This window comes from Triticum aestivum, chromosome 3B (genome assembly GCF_018294505.1).
Source record: "Triticum aestivum cultivar Chinese Spring chromosome 3B, IWGSC CS RefSeq v2.1, whole genome shotgun sequence".
NCBI lineage: Eukaryota > Viridiplantae > Streptophyta > Magnoliopsida > Poales > Poaceae > Triticum > Triticum aestivum.
Genome location: NC_057801.1, coordinates 114,214,847 through 114,233,620, shown reverse-complemented (window position 1 = coordinate 114,233,620; position 18,774 = coordinate 114,214,847).

Here is an 18,774-nt window from a genome sequence, read left to right as displayed (position 1 = left end):
AAAAATATGAACGGTGGCTTTGCCACAAATACTATGCCAACTACATGATCATGCAAAGCAATATGAAAATGATGGTATGTGTCATAATAAACGAAACGGTGGAAGTTTTGTGGCAATATATCTCGGAATTGCTATGGAAATGCCATAATAGGTAGGTATGGTGGTTGTTTTGAGTAAGGGTATATGGTGGGTTTAATGCACCGGTGAAAGTTGCGCGATACTAGAGAGGCTAGCAATGGTGGAAGGGTGAGAGTCCGTATAATCCATGGACTCAACATTAGTCATAAAGAACTCACATACTTATTGCAAACATTTATTAGCCATCGAAACAAAGTATTACACACATGCTCCTAGGGGGATAGATTGGTAGGAAAAGACCATCGCTCGTCCCGGACCGCCACTCATAAGGAACACAATCAAAGAATAAATCATGCTCCTAGGGGAATCACAAACTTTAACACAAGTATTTCTACCAATCCACAATTACTCACTAGCATGACACTAATATCACCATCTTTATATCTCAAAACAAATGCAAGGAATCTAACTTCTCAAATATTTAATGCTCTTTATATGAAAGTTTTTATTATATCCCTCTTGGATGCCCATCATATTAGGACTAAATTCATAACCTAAGCAAATTACCATGCCATTTAATACTCTCAAAATAATATAAGTGAACCATGAGAGTTCAACAATTTCTATAAAGTAAAGCCACCGCCGTGCTCTAAAAAAATATAAGTGAAGCACTAGAGCAAACTGCCTAGCTCAAAAGATATAAGTGAAGCACATGAGTATTCTAATAAATTCACGATTAATGCGTAAAGGTGTGTACAGCAAGGATGATTGTGTCAAACTAAAAAGCAAAGACTTGTGTCATAAAATATGCTCCAAGCAAAACACATATCATGTGGTATAAAAATATAGCCTCAAGTAAATTTACCGATGGATTGAAGACAAAAGAGGGGATGCCATCCGGGGCATCCCCAAACTTAGATCCTTGGTTGTCCTTGAATATTACCTTGGGATGCTTTGGGAATCCCCAAGCTTAGGCTCTTTCCACTCCTTATTCCATAGTCCATCAAATCTTTACCCAGAATTTGAAAACTTCACAACACAAAACTCAACAGAAAAATCGTAAGATCCGTTAGTATAATAAAATAAATCAGCACTTTAGGTACTGTTGCGAACTCATTCTAAATTTATATTGGTGTTATATCTAGTGTATTCCAATTTCTCCATGGTTCATCCCCCCCCCCCCCCGCGATACTACACATAGATTCATCAAAATAAGCAAACAACACATAGAAAGCAGAATCTGTCAAAAACAGAATATTTTGTAGTAATATGGAAATTTAGTATACTTCTGTAACTCCAAAAATTCTGAAAATTTAGGATAACCTGGGAAATTTTTATATCAATCTTTTGTAAAAAAAATCAGATCAAAAGCACGTTTCTGTGATTTTCTAAAATTCTGGCAATAAGTGGAAAAGTTTCTATTTTTCAGCAAGATCAAATCAACTATCACCATAGACCATCCCAAAGGTCTTACTTGGCTCAAACACTAATTAAAACACCAAAACACAATTACTACAGAGGTAATAATGTGTATTTATTGAAAAACAGAACCAAAAACATAAAACATAAAAAAAAACTGAGTTGCCTCCCAACAAGCGTTATTGTTTAACGCCCCTAGCTAGGCATAAAACATAGATCTAGATATTGTCATCTTTGGTATTATTTTCCATAGATGTGTTATTGTTAGGGGATTTTGCAAATATGACTTGAAACACATTATCCATAGAAATTTTGGCATTGTCAAGTTGCCCATCTACGTATCCCCTTTGATTCCCGGGCACAATCCAAGAATATTGTTAATTAACATCATTGAAAAATTGTTGGATCACATCTAAAATAGGGATTTTATTTTTAAGGTTCTCATCAAAAATTTGATTATTTCCAAGAAAATATCTCAACATATAGTCACTATTGTAAAGGATCTCATCTATCACAGGTTCTTCACGGCTCATACCATAAAAATCAAAAATTTCCCTAGCTTCCCGTATTATGTGATCAAATTCATTCATAAGAACATGGGTAGCTATCTTTTATAACGGGTAGCTCATAAAAAAATCTTTACAAGGTAGGATGGGTATGGCAAAATCTATTTTCAAATTTCAGAACTAGCGCTGAAATCATCAAAAGGCAAATTGCCGACACAATTGAAAATTTCTTCGATATATTGTTTTCCCATAACATTCCCTTGCCCCAAAACAAAAGTTTTAGCATCCAGATTGCCAGATAGTCCAATTTTAGGAGTTATGCCATCATCTATTTCTTCCATACCAAAGTCACTCATGATAATGAGTTCAAGCAAAGAAAAGATCGAGTGGAAAGAAAAGGGTGAATAAAAAGGCAAATATTTGTTGTGTTTTTCTGAAAATGTTTTATAAGTGGGGGGGAGAGAGGCAAATGGCAAACAATGCAAGTGCAAGAGATGAGAGTTTATGATGGGTACTTGGTGGGCTTGATGTAGAACCTCCCCGGCAACAGCGCCAGAAATTCTTCCTGCTACTTCTTGAGCTTGCGTTGATTTTTCCCTTGAAGAGGAAAAGGGTGATGCAACAAAGTAAAGATAAGTATTTCCCCTAGTTAAGAACCAAGGTATCAATCCAGTAGGAGGCATGATACGTCTCCAACGTATCTATAATTTTTTATTATTCCATGTTGTTATATAATCAATCTTGGATGTTTTACAATCATTTTAATACAACTTTATATCATTTTTTGGGACTAACCTATTAACATAGTGCCCAGTGCCAGTTGTTTTTTTTTGCTTGTTTTTTACTTCGCAAAAAATCAATACCAAACGGAGTCCAAACGCAGTGAAACTTTTTGGAGATTTTTTTGGACCATAAGATACAGGATGTGCAAAGGAAGTACCAGAGGGCCCCCAGGCGCGCCCTGGTGGGTTATGCCCACCTCGGCCGCCTCCTGCACCACCTCTTTGCTCTATTAATACCTCGAAAATCTAAAAACCCTAGGGGAGTCAACAAAGCACAATTCCAGCCGCCGCAAGTTCCAGAAACCACAGATCCAATCTAGACACCATCACGGAGGGGTTCATCATCCTCATTGGTTACTCTCCGATTTGTGAGTAGTTCATTGTAGACCTTAGGGTCCGTAGTTAGTAGCTAGATGGCTTCCTCTCTCTCTCTCTCTCTCTTGATTACTACAAACTGTTCTGTTCTGTTACACAAGTATACGAAGTTCCCTGATTACTATAGACTGTTCTATTTTTGATAGATTCTGTTTTATTTGCATTGTGTGCTTATTTTGATGAATCTATGGTTTATATTGGAGGGTATAATCTATAGTAAAGTTGGAATACAGTATATATAATGCAAAAATAAAATATGAATGGGTTTGCAACAGTACTTAGAGTAGTGATTTGCTTTGTTATACTAACGGATCTCATGAAGGTTTTGTTGAGTTTTGTGTGATTGAAGTTTTCAAGTTTTGGGTGAGATTACGATGGATGAAGGAATAAGGAGTAAGAAGAGCCTAAGCTTGGGGATTCCCCATGGCATCCCAAGCCATTATCTAAAAGAGAAGCAAGAAACTAAGCTTGGGATGCCCCCGAGTGGCATCCCTTCTTTCTTGTAACGACCGTCGGTATTTTACTTGGTACTATATTTTTATTCGTCACATTTCATGAGTTTTGCTTGGAGCGTCTTATATTATATGAGTCTTTGCTTGCTTTGCTTTTTATTTTGTGTCAAGTATCCTTACTGAACACACCTATTTGAGAGAGCCAAAATTATGCTATGATTTGCTAGAATTTCTCTATGTGCTTCACTTAAATCTTTTTGAGCTATGGAATTGCTCTAGTACTTCACTTATATCTTTTTTATCACAGCATGCTTTAATATTTTTGAAGAAATGCTCTCATGATTCACTTAGATTTATTTGAGAGTTAGTAATTTTTAGAAATTCTCTCATGCTTCACTTATATTATTTTGAGAGAAGAAAATTTTTATGCTCATGTTCTTAACTTAAATTTGTTTGAGCTATCAAAAGCAACATATGAAATTAGTTCCAAAGTGATAGATATTCAAGAGGGATATAATAAAAACTTTCATGAAGATCATTGGACAAAATAAACTTGATTCTTTGTAATAGTTTTGTGATATGATGATAGTGATATGTGAGTCATGTTAATGAGTAATTATGCTTTAGTAAGAATATTGATGTTAAGGATTGTGATTCCCTGTGCAAGCACGAAAGTCAATATTTATGCAATGAAATTACATCCTACTTCTAGTGCATTATTTGGTGTTAATTATGCTTAATGCTTGCTTATGTCATTTTTTGTTTCTTGGTTTGACGCTTCTCAATCTTTTGCTAGCCTTCACTTGTACTAAGTATAAATACTACTTGTGCATCCAAAATCTTTAAACCTAGGTTTGCCACATGAGTCCACTATATCTACCTATATGCGGTATTTGCATGCCGTTCTAAGTAAATTTGTATGTGCCATGTCTAATTTTCAAAATAAATTTCCTTTTTGTGTGCTCGTACCGCTCATTAAGCGGCAGGGGGTGGCCAATATTTTCCAGGCTAGATGTGTTATTCTGAAGATGAGAGTTTATTCACTTATCATTGCACAAGAGTATGGCAATGGTATTAGGGATGCCTAGTCCCGAAATGAAAAAAAATGAATTTACTTTATGTTGTCAAATAATAAATTCCTTGGGAAGTGTTGGTATGGGCGGCACCCATGAATTCGGTTAGCCGTGCAATGTGAAAGTATGGTGGAAAAAGGAATAAGCTATATTTTCTGTTTGGGAACCGCCTATGATATATCTAGCATGGAAAGTGTTGGGAATTACCCGGTCGTTTTCGTTGACGGGAAAAGCATGCCACCCAAAATGTTTTATCTCTATCTTTTTTGCTTTGAGCTCTGGCACCTCTACAAATCCCTACTTCCCCTTTGCGAAGGGCCTTTCTATTTACTATAGGCAATTTTTATTTTTATTTGAGTCTCCATCCTCTCTTATAAAGCACCAACTAAGGAGCACTATGATCGTACTTGAGCATTGGGTGTAGCTAATATGCGAGCGTGTTTCATGAATGGATCAATGATTGAGCATAATGGGCTAGGGATAACTTGATTTAGCGTTGATATTTTGAAAGGAGATAGTTGCTTGTTGATATGCTTGAGTATTGAAATCTTCATGTCAAAACTAGACTATTGCTTTGAATCATATAAAAGTCCAAATGTCCATGCTACAAAAGAAAATAATATGTGATGAACATGTTAGGCAGCATTCCACATAAAAAGTTTTGTTTTTATTATTTACCTACTCGAGGACGAGCAGGAATTAAGCTTGGGGATGTTGATACGTCTCCAACGTATCTATAATTTTTGACTGTTCCATGCTATTATATTATCAATCTTGGATGTTTTACAATCATTTTATAGCAACTTTATATCATTTTTTGGGACTAACCTATTGACATAGTGTTCAGTGCCAGTAGTTGCTTTTTGATTGATTACTTCGCATCAATACCAAGCGGAGTCCAAACGGCAAAACTTTTTGGAGATTTTTTTTGGACCAGAATACACACGATGGGCCAAGGAAGTACCAAAGGGGGCTCCGAGGGGAGCACAACCCACCTGGGGGCCTAGGCGCACCCTGGTGGGTTGTGCCCACCTCGGCCACCTCCCGCACCGCCTCGCAAGTTCTAGAAACCATAGATCCAATCTAGATCATCATCCTCATTGGTGCCTCTCTGATGATGCGTGAGTAGTTCATTATAGACCTTCGGGTCCATAGTTAGTAGCTAGATGGCTTCCTCTCTCTCTCTCTCTCTCTCTCTCTCTCTCTCTCTTCATTCTCAATACAATGGTCTCTTGGAGATCTATTTGATGTGACTCTTTTTGCGGTGTGTTTGTTGGGATCCGATGAACTTTGAGTTTATGATCAGATCTATGTTTTTATCCATGAAAGTTATTTGGGTCTTCTGATCTCTTATATGCATGATTACTTATAGCCTCGTATTTTTTTGATTCTTTGGTTTATTTAGGCTAACTAGATCAATTTTTCTTGCCATGGGAAGAGGTGCTTTGTGATGGGTTCGATCTTACGGTGCTCAAAGTGTCAGAAGGGGAAATGACACGTATGTATCGTTGCTATTAAGGAGAACAAGATAGGGTATATTCCTACATGAGTAGATCTTGTCCAAATCATGTCATTGTTCTTATTGCATTACTCCGTTTTTACATGAACTTAATACACTAGATGCATGCTGGATAGCCGTCGATGTGTGGAGTAATAGTAGTAGATGCAGGCAGGAGTCGGTCTACTAATCTTGGACGTGATGCCTATATAATGATCATTGACTGGATATCGTCATAATTATTTGAAGTTCTATCAGTTGCCCAACAGTAATTTGTTTACCCACCGTATGCTATTTTTCTCGAGAGAAGCCACTAGTGAAATCTACGGCCCCGGGTCTATTTTCTCATCATATATTGTCAGATCTATTTTGCTATTTTCCTTTCTGTTTATTTGCCACTTTTATTTGCTTTTATTTGCATCTATCAATCTACTACAATTTTATCTCGTCAACATGACAATTTCTGGCACCGTTACCCAAAAGGGAGTGACAACCCCTTTAACACGCTAGGTTGCAAGTAGTTGTTCTTTGTGTGCAGGTATCGTTTACATAGTGTTGCTTGGTTCTCCTACTAGTTCGATAACCTTGGTCTCATCACTGAGGGAAATACCTACCATAGCTGTGCTGCATCATCCCTTCCACTTTGGGGAAATACAGATGTAGTTCATCAAGCCGCATCAAGGCACAAGCAAGTCTCCAATATATGCACCTGCACAAACTAACAAACACTTGCACACAACACGAAAAAGGGGTTGTCAATCCCTTCACGGTCATGAACAAGAGTGAGACCTAATAGAGATGTGTATAAAAGATAACTAAAAGAGCAAACTAAAGTAAATATAAATAAATTGCAGCAAGGTACTTTTGGGTTTCTTGGTTTATAGATATGAAAATATATGATGGAAAATAGACCTGGGTGGGCATAAGTTTCACTAGAGGCTTCTCTCTTGAAGATAGCATACGGTGGGTAAACACATTACTATTGAGCAATTGATAGAAAAGTGCATAATTTTGACGATATCTAAGCCAATGATCATGAATATAGGCATCACGCCCGTGACAAGTAGACTGACTCCTGCCTGCATCTACTATTATTACTACATACATCGACTGACTCCTGCCTGCATCTAGAGTATTAAGTTCATAAGAACAGAGCAAGGTGTTAAGTAAGATGACATGATATAGAGGGATAAACTCAAGCAATATGATATAAAACCACATCTTTTTATCCGTGATGGCAACAATGCAATACGTGCCTCGCTACCCCTTCTGTCACTGGGTGAGGACACCACAAGATTGAACCCAAAACTAAGCACCAATCCTATTGCAAGAAAAACCAATCTAGTTGGCCAAACCAAACTGATAGTTCGAAGAGAAATACAAAGATATCTTAATCATTCATAAAAGAGTTCAGAGAAGACTCATTTAATATTCATAGATAATACCTTAATCATAAATCCACAATTCATCGGATCTCAACAAACGCACCACAAAAGAAGATTACATCAAATAGATCTCCAAGAACATCGAGGAGAACATTGTATTGAAGATCAAAGAGAGAGAAGAAGCCATCTAGCTACTAGCTATGGATCCGTAGGTCTGTGGTAAACTACTCACGCATCATCGGAAGGGCGGCAAGGTTGATGAAGAGGCCCTCCATGATCGAATCCCCCTCCAGCAGATCATCGGAAAAGGCCCCAAGATGGGATCTCACAGGAATAGAAGCTTGCAGCGGCGGAAAAGTATTTTTGTGGACGCTTCTGATGTTCGGGGGGCGCCCCCTGGCTTGTGGTCTCCTTGGGACTCCTATGGCCCTCTCCCCCAGTCTCCTGGGTGTCTTCTGGTCCAAGAAAAATCACTGCAAAGTTTTATTCCGTTTGGACTCCGTTTGATATCCCTTTTCTGTAAAAGTCAAAAATAAGGGGAAAAACATAAACTGGCACTGGGCTCTAGGTTAATAGGTTAGTCCCAAAAATAATATAAAATAGCATAAGAATGCATATAAAACATCAAAAACAGATAATATAATAGCATGGAACAATCAAAAATTATAGATGCATTGGAGACGTATCAACACACACTGTATTTCTTCTACTCGGTCCTCTGCTTCAGAGCCCTCCTATTTGTTCCTCTCGACGGCGGCTCCATTCCTCTTGACCTCCTTGCCCACGTCCTACTACACTGGAGTCATTTCTGGCATCGTTCATCTCGGGCCCTTCTCTCTCGTCCTACTTCAGTAACGCTGCCATGGCGCGCACACTGCAGTTCTCCTCCTCTGTCCTCTATCTTCGTGCAGACTTTCTATACCGCGATGAGGCTAGCAACTAGTTCGCCGCGCCGCCGACGGGGTCATTCACTCACAACTCCGTGCTCGTCTGTCGGACTTGGAGCCACGGCCACCGTCCATCACACTCGGGATGGTTTGACACGCACTGCATTTCTCCTCCCCACTTATCTGCCTCAGCGCTCCTCCGCATGGACTTTCTCTGTGGCGGAGACGCTAGCAACTAGTTTGCCATGGTGCCGGCAAGAACACTCGCCCGATACTCCGTGTTCATCGTGTCGGATGCGGCATCGCGGTCACCATCCACTGCAGTCACGAGGAACTGTGTGTGTGTGTGTGTGTGTTTGTGTGTGTGTGTGTGTTAAGTGTAAATGTTAGCTCTTAATCATATCCCACGTATACAACCAAACACCATGTAGTTGCATGAGCCGAGCCAATGTAGGCAACCAAACGACATGCCAAAATTGCTTCCCTGTGAGAGGGCTAAATGCAGGCAACCAAACAATTGCAAATGTCGACTTTTTGTCTGTTTTCTTTCAACCAGGCTCTGTTGAACCAGACTAAGCTAGCCAGGCCCGGCTCCTGCGGCAACCAAACAAGCCCTTAGTGTTCGTGTGATGTTGCTGTTGGAGTGCTATTGTTTGCATGTGGCGATTTTCTCTTGTAATTGGCCTTGGTTTTTCTCTTCTATAAAAATATAGTACACTCAAAAAATATTCTCTTCTATAAAAATATGGTATGCTTAAAAATATTTTTAAAATTCTTCAGTAAATTCTGTTTTGTTACACAAATAGGAAATGTTAGAGGAAATAGATATTTTGGTGGAATCGATTGTTTTATTGCTTGAGGCTCGTGGGCATATATATAGGAGTACAATGACCAACTTGAAGTACAAGACAAGGCAGGACCAAATCCTAGTCTATCATATACATCCTAATAATCATATATTGAACATCCCCCCGCGGTCAGAATGGTAGCGACACAGACGGTGAGATTGGGGAAGAATCCGAAGGCAAGCCGACGGACCCCCCCCCACACACACACACACACAGTCATAATGGTCGATGCATCACGACAGTCATGGTTGGAGTGGAAAACTGATGAGGTTGCTCGAGCAAGGCGGTAGCCTTTTGCCGTTTGTCAAAGTAGTCGAGAGCGTAGGGTGGTGTAGCCGTGGTTGAGTTAGCCGTGTGAAGAAAGCCGTGGTTGATGTCGAGTCGGGGTATCCGGTGTCGAGGATGTCGCCGTGGAGCCGCGGGTGCAAGGAGGCGCCGAGTTAGTCATGGGTGTAGTGGTGTCAAAGTAGTGTGCACTGGGTAGAGGACAGTGTTGACGAGGCGTCGCGCCGGGTTTGCCAAACCCGGGTACATGTCGTACACGAAGGAACGCGTCGGTGTTGCCAGCACCGGGCATGCATAGACGGACGAAGACGAAGTTGACGAAGCGTCGCACCAGGCTTGCCGGGCCTAGGGACACGTCGTGGACGAAGGCACGCATCGGTGTTGCCAGCACCAGTCATGTGTAGATGAGGGACCTGCACGAGTTGTATGCCATGTCGAGGAGTCGGAGGGGCCAGTAGAGAAGGAGACTCGACGACGATAGTGGCGCCAATCGGCGTGGGGCCGATGTCACCAATGATGGTCGGAGTAGATGAAGTGGTTGAGGAAGATGACAATGACGCTGGCTATGGGCTGGTGTTGGACGAAAACGAAGGAGGTGGACGGGCGGCTACGAGGGTAGCGGCGGCGGCGGCCGAAGAAGAGCAGTGGCGGTGGCGGCTAGGTTAGGAGCGCGGGGGCGATGCTCGAAATAGGTGAGGAACCCGACAGCATGACGAAGACCGGCGTCGACGATGGCGTTCCCGTGCCAAGGGAGGCGGCGCGGCGCATACCACGGGATATCGACACGCGGGGATGGTGGTGGACCGCGGGCGGCGGCGCTACGGCCCGAAGACCTCGAGGTGGCAACAGGGACCGCGGGCCGCGAAACTATAGCCCGAAAGGGCGGCGCAACATCGGAGCACGGGTCGGTGCAACTGCGGGGACGGCCTAGGAGCGGTGGCGGGGACCGCATATTGCAGCACTATGGCCTGAAGGGACGACGCAGCGGCAACGCACGAATCGATGCAGCCGCGAGGAGAACCACGGGGTGGCGACGCTATGGCCTGACGGGGCGACACAGCAGCAGCCCGTTGCTCGAACGGTGGAGGGGCGCGCTGAACTCAGGTAAGATCTTCATGGGACCTGTGGAGGCGCACGCAACCGACGGGCCAGGTCGGTTGTGCGGCGTAGATGAGGCAGATCACCGCGGCGAGCAGGTGATCAAGCCAATCGCGTGTGAGGTCGGGGACGCCACTCGATGGAGGCGCGGTGGCGGTGGAGTCCGAGATGAAGCTGGCGACGACGACGGCGTGGGACGATGTGCGGACGAGCGTGTCAGCACAAGCGCCCAGGATGCCAAAGCAGTGCCGGCGCCCGGGCAGCGAGACCCGGGCGACCAACATAGCAGCGGCGCCCGAGCTCGAGGCAGCCGACTGCTATGTCTTGAGCTTGCGTTGGTTTTCCTTGAAGAGGAAAGGGTGATGCAGCAATAGTAGCATAAGTATTTCCCTCAGTTTTTGAGAACCAAGGTATCAATCCAGTAGGAGGCTCCTCAAAAGTCTCATGCACCTACACAAACAAACAAAGAACTCGCAACCAACGCAATAAAGGGGTTATCAATCCCTTCACGGCCACTTGCGAAAGTGAGATCTAAGAGAGATAGTATGATAAGATAAATATATTTTTGGTATTTTATAATATAGATGCAAAAAGTAAAGATGCAAATAAAAGTAAATTGGAAGCAAATATGATAAGAGATAGACCCAGGGGCCATAGGTTTCACTAGAGGCTTCTCTCAAGATAGCATAAGTATTACGGTGGGTGAACAAATTACTGTCGAGCAATTGATATAAAAGCGAATAATTATGAGATTATCTAGGCATGATCATGTATATAGGCATCACGTCCGCAACAAGTAGACCGACTCCTACCTGTATCTACTACTATTACTCCACACATCGACCGACTCCTGCCTGCATCTAGAGTATTAAGTTCATAAGAACAGAGTAATGCCTTAAGCAAGATGACATGATGTAGAGGGATAAACTCATGCAATATGATATAAACCCCATCTTTTTATCCTCGATGGCAACAATACAATACGTGCCTTGCAACCCTTTCTGTCACTGGGTAAGGACACCGCAAGATTGAACCCAAAGCTAAGCACTTCTCCCATGGCAAGAAAGATCAATCTAGTAGGCCAAACCAAACTGATAATTCGAAGAGACTTGCAAAGATAACTCAATCATACATACAAGAATTCAGAGGAGATTCAAATATTTCACATAGATAAACTTGATCATAAACCCACAATTCATCGGATCTTGACAAACACACTACAAAAAGAGTTTACATCGAATAGATCTCCACAAGAGAGGGGGAGAACATTGTATTGAGATCCAAAAAGAGAGAAGAATCCATCTAGCTAATAACTATGGACCCGAAGGTCTGTGGTAAACTACTCATAACTCATTGGAGGGGCTATGGTGTTGATGTAGAAGCCCTCCGTGGTCGATTCCCCCTCCGGCAGAGCGCCGGCGAAGGCTCCAAGATGGGATCTCGTGGATACAGAAGGTTACGGTGGTGGAAATTGTGTTTCATTGGATCCCTGGATGTTTTCGGGGTACGTAGGCTTATATAGGAGGAAGAAGTACGTCGGTGGCCGCCCGAGGGGCCCACAAGACAGGGGTGCGCGCCCTGTAGGGGTGGGCGCGCCCTACCCTCTCGTGGCCGCCTCGGCTGCCTCTTGACTTGCACTCCAAGTCCTCTGGATCACGTTCATTCCAAAAATCACGCTCCCGGAGGTTTCATTCCGTTTGGACTCCGTTTGATATTCCTTTTCTTCAAAATACTGAAATAGGCAAAAAAAATAGCAATACGGGCTGGGCCTCCGGTTAGTAGGTTAGTCCAAAAAATGATATATATATGTGTAAAATAAAGCCCATAAACATCCAAAAGGGGTAATATAATAGCATGGAACAATCAAAAATTATAGATACGTTGGAGACGTATCAAGCATCCCCAAGCTTAATTCCTGCTCGTCCTCGAGTAGGTAAATGATAAAAACAGAATTTTTGATGTGGAATGCTATCTAGCATAATTCTCAATGTAATTTTCTTTATTGTGGCATGAATGTTCAGATCCAAAAGATTCAAAATAAAAGTTCATATTGATAAAAGAAATAGTAACACTTCAAGCATACTAATCAAAGTAATCATGTCTTCTCAAAATAACATGGCAAAAGAAAGTTCATCCCTACAAAATCATATAGTTAGGCTATACTTCATTTTTGTCACACAAAGATGTTCCCAACTTCTATACCCATGATGACAAGCCAAGCAATTGTTTCATACTTAAATAATCTCAAACTTTTTCAACCTTCACGCAATACATGAGCGTGAGCCATGGACATAGCACTATGGGTGGAATAGAATATGATGATGGGGATTGTGTGGAGAAGACAAAAAAAAAGGAGAAAGTCTCACATTGACGAGGATAATCAACGGGCTATGGAGATGTCCATCAATTGATGTCAACATGAGGAGTAGGGATTGCCATGCAACGGATACATTAGAGCTATAAATGAACGCTCAACATAAGGAAACTAGTGGGTGTGCATCCAACTTGCTTGCTCACGAAGACCTAGGGCATTTGAGGAAGCTCATCGTAGGAATATACAAGCCAAGTTCTATAATGAAAAATTCCCACTAGCATGAAAAAGACAACCTATGAGACTCACTAAATGAAAAACATGGTGCTACTTTGAAGCACAATATATGAGACTCACTACATGAAGAACAAGGTGCTACTTTGAAGCACAAGTGTGGAAAAAGAGATAGTAACATTGCCCCCTTTATTTATTTTCTTTTATTTTCTTGTTTTCTTTATTTTCTTTTTTTGGCCTTTCTTTTTTTTTTGGCCTTTCTTCTTTTTTTTCTTTTTGGGCAATGCTCTAATAATGATGATCATCACACTTTCATTGATTACAACATATGAATTACAACTCGAAACTAGAACAAGATATGACTCTATATGAATGCCTCCGACGGTGTACCGGGATGGTGCAATGAATCAAGAGTGACATGTATGAAAAATAATGCATGGTGGCTTTGCCACAAATACGATGTCAACTACATGATCATGCAATGGCAATATGACAAAAGTAAAGTATGTCATGATGATGATGAACGGAACGGTGGAAAGTTGCATGGCAATATATCTCGGAATGGCTATGGAAATGCCATAATAGGTAGGTATGGTGGCTGTTTTGAGGAAGATATAAGGAGGTTTATGTGTGATAGAGTGTATCGTATCATAGAGTTTGGATACATCGGCGAAGTTTGCACCAACTCTCAAGGTGAGAAAGGGCAATGCACGGTACCGAAGAGGCTAGCAATGGTGGAAAGGTAAAAGTGCGTATAATCCATGGACTCAACATTAGTCAAAAGAACTCATATACTTATTGCAAAAATTTATAAGTCATCAAAAATCAAGCACTACACGCATGCTCCTAGGGGGATAGATTGGTAGAAAAAGACCATCGCTCGTCCCCGACCACCACTCATAAGGATGCACAAGCCAAGTACACTTCATGTTTCAAATTTGTTACACAACTTTAACCATACGTGCATGCTACGGGACTTGCTAACTTCAACACAAGCATTCTTTAAATTCATAATCACCCAACTAGCATGACTTTAATATCACTACCTCCATATCTCAAAACAATTATCAAGTATCAAATTGATCATAGCATCCAATTCACTTCCTATGATAGTTTTTATTATACCCAACTTGGATGCCTACCATTCTAGGACCAATTTTATAACCATAGCAAATATCATGCTGTTCTAAAAGACTCTCAAAATAATATAAATGAAGCATGAGAGACTAGCAATTTCTTCAAAATTAAGTCACCGCCGTGCTCTAAAAGATATAAGTGAAGCACTAGAGCAAAAACTATCAAGCTCAAAAGATATAAGTGAAGCACATAGAGTATTCCAGCAAATTCTAATCAAGTAGGCTTCTCCCAAAAGGTGTGTACATCAAGGATGATTGTGGTAAACTAAAAAGCAAAGACTAATATAATACACGACGCTCCAAGCAAAACACATATCATGTGGCGAATAAAAATATAGCTCCAAGTAAAGTTACCAATGGACGGAGACGAAAGAGGGGATGCCTTCCCGGGGCATCCCCAAGCTTAGGCTTTTGGCTTTCCTTGAATATCTTGGGCTGATATGGGCATCCCCAAGCTTAGGCTCTTGCCACTGCTTATTCCATAGTCCATAAAAGCTTTACCCAAAACTTGAAAACTTCACAACACAAAACTCAACAGGAAATCTTATAAGCTCCGTTAGTGAAAGAAAACAAAATCACCACATAAGGTACTGTAATGAACTCATTCTTTATTTATTTTGGTGTTAAACCTACTGTATTCCAACTTATCTATGATTTATAAACTATTTTACTAGCCATAGATGCATCAAAATAAGCAAACAACACACGAAAAACAGAATCTGTCAAAAACAGAATAGTCTGTAGCAATCTGTAACTAACGCAAACTTCTGGAACTCTAAAAATCCTACAAAATAGTAAGTCCTGGAAAATTTGTCTATTTATCAGCAGCAAAAATAATCAACGCAAAATCACGTTTCTGTGATTTAACAAAATTAAATTTCTGTGTGCAAAGTTTCTGTTTTTCAGCAGAATCAAATCAAATATCATCATAGGTTATCCTATAGGTTCTACTTGGCACAAACACTAATTAAAACATAAAAACACATCTAAACAGAAGGTAGATGCAAAATTTATTACTAAACAGGAACAAAAACAAAAAACACAAAGAAAATTGGTTGCCTCCCAACTAGCGCTATCGTTTAACGCCCCTAGCTAGGCATAAAAGCGAAGATAGATCTAAGTAGTGCCATCTTTCGCACTAAATTCATAAGTAGCTCGCATGATAGATTCATAGGGTAATTTAACTTTCTTTCTTGGAAAGTGCTCCATGCCTTTCTTTAATGGAAATTGGAATCTAATACTCCCTTCCTTCATATCAATAATTGCGCCAATAGTTCTAAGGAAAGGTCTACCAAGAATAATAGGGCAAGAAAGATTGCAATATATATCAAGAACGATAAAATCTACGGGCACCAAATTTCTATTTGCAACAATGAGAACATCATTGATCCTTCCCTTTGGCTTTTTAATGGTGGAATCCGCAAGATGCAAATTTAAAGAGCAATCATCAAGATCATGGAAACCTAGAATATCACATAAAGTTTTCAGAATCGTGGAAACACTAGCACCCAAATCACACAAAGCAAAACACTCATGATCTTTAATTCTAATTTTTATAGTAGGTTCCCACTCATCATTAAGTTTTCTAGGTATAGAAACTTTCAAATTAAGTTTTTCATCATAAGATTGCATCAAGGCATCAACAATGTGTTTGGTAAAAGCTTTATTTTGACTATAAGCATGAGGAGAATTAACAACGGATTGCAACAAGGAAATACAACCTTCAAAAGAACAATTATCATAATCAAATTCCTTGAAATCCGAGATAGTGGGTTCAATACTATTTAAATTCATGACCTCTCCAATCCCACTTTTACCAAATTTAACATCAAGAACTAAAAACTCTGAATTCTTGGGACGCCTTCTAGGTAAAGTTGACTCATCTTTAGTCCCATAATTATCAAGATTCATATTGCAAAACAAAGATCTAATAGAAGACGCATCAATAACTTTAAGATCTTCATCATTATTTTCATGGAAACTAGAAGAACACGCCTTTATAAAGCTATCTTTCTTAGCACGCAATCTAGCGGTTCTTTCCTTGCACTCGTCAATGAAAATTCTTATTACTTTGAGAGACTCATTGATATCATGCTTAGGGGAAGAAGATCTAAGTTTAAGAGAATCAACATCAAGCGAAAGTCTATCAACGTTCCTAGCCAAATCATCAACTTTGAGCAATTTTTCTTCAAGCAAAGCATTAAAACTCTTTTGAGAGATCATAAATTCTTTTACACTATTCTCAAAATCAGAGGGCATCTTATTAAAATTACCATAAGAATTATTGTAGGAATTTCCATAATTATTAGAGGAATTACTAGGGAACGGTCTAGAATTAAAGTTTCCTTTATAAGCATTGTTTCCAAAACTATTCCTACCAACAAAATTCACATCCATAGAATCATTATTATTCTCAATCAAAGTAGACAAAGGCATATCACTGGGATCAAGAGGAGTATTTTTAGTAGCAAACAACTTCATAAGTTCATCCATCTTTCCACTCAAAACATTGATTTCTTTTATAGCATGCACTTTTTTACTAGAAGATCTTTCGGTGTGCCATTGAGAATAATTAGCCATAATATTATCAAGAAGTTTTGTAGCATATCCTAATGTGATTTCCATAAACGTGCCTCCCGCGGCCGAATGTAAGAGATTTCTAGAAGCAAAGTTTAAACCGGCATAAAAAAATTGTATGATCATCCATAAATTCAAACCATGAGTAGGGCAATTGCGAATCATCAATTTCATTCTTTCCCAAGATTGGGCAACATGCTCATGATCAAGTTGTTTAAAATTCATAATATCGTTCCTAAGTGTGATAATCTTAGCGGGAGGAAAATACTTAGAGATAAAAGCATATTTGCACTTGTTCCAAGAATCAATACTATTTTTAGGCAAAGACAAAAACCAAACTTTAGCACGATCTCTAAGTGAAAACGGAAATAACTTAAATTTAACAATATCGTTATCCGTATCTTTCTTCTTTTGCATATCACACAAATCAACAAAGTTGTTTAGATGAGTAGCGGCATCTTCACTAGGAAGGCCGGCGAATTGATTTTTCATAACAAGATTCAGCAAAGCAGTATTAATTTCACAAGACTCAACATTATTAAGAGGAGCAATCGGAGTACTAAGGAAATCATTATTATTGGTATTCGAGAAAACACACAATTTGGTATTATCTTGCGACATGGCAACAAGTAATCCAAAACACAAGCAAACAGAAAAATTATAGATACGTTGGAGACGTATCACCGACGAGCTTGCCGCAGTTGGGGACGAGACCGATGAGGCGGACCGCGGGGCCGCCGTGCAGACGAGGTGGAGGCGGGTGGTGATGTAGAGCTTCCGGTCGGAGCAGGGCGGCGACGGTCTGCGCAGGGCGACAGACGGGCAGACGCGCGGACGACGGCCGCGAGGGGCCGCCTGTCGCGCGAGGCTGCCGGGTCGGTTAAGGAACCGGCCGGTCGCGCCGGTGTTGGATAGAGACGCACGGGGGTCGATGGTGGTGGCAGGCAACACAAACCAATGTTAGATCGGAAAACCAAAAAAGAAACGCCGATCAAAGCAACCGGTGGGAGATGGAAAAATCTGGATCAAAGGATCGGGAAAAAAACTCACTAGGGCAGCCGGTCAGCATAACCGGCAGACGTACCCTAGGTACGGGTGGAGCGACCCCCGACGGCGGTCATGAAGGCCGACCGCCCCGTGGGCGGCACACGGGGCTGAAGCGACGTGCGACGGCTAGGGTTTGGATCGGTTAGGCTGATAGCATGTTAGAAGAGATAGATAAGAATTGATGAAATCGATTGTTTTGTTATTTGAGTCTCGTGGGCATAGTACAATGATCAATTTAAAGTACAAGACAAGGCATTATCAAATTCTAGTCTATCTTATACTTCTTAATAATCATACACTCAGCAACAAAGAAGAGGGGGGGGGGGGGGAGAGAGAGAGAGTGTGTACACATGCAAGTTGTATGTGTGTGGACAACGCTATGCTGTCTGCCCATGCATGGGCTCGGTGAGGTACGTGCGTATCCATACGCGTGAAAATGTTTCATTTCTTTAGCTGATGTGTAAGTAACTTCGTCGTTATTTCCGAAATAGTCAGTAGGCACGTACGCCGGCCGGCCGTATAATTAAAGGGTTCTAGCTAGCATAATTGGTCGACCGATCGATACCTAAGATCCATTGATGAGACACTATCCGATCTTAGAGCATCCACAACGGCGAACAGCAAATTCGACTCTACACATGCCCACAGAGCGTCCGCATGCGTCCGTGGACAGTGACCGATCACGCTTTAAATTTATTCCTCTACATCTGGATACCTCATTGTAGAAACCTTAGATTCATACAAAAGCATGCAAACGATGAAATCCACGTACTACATAGATCA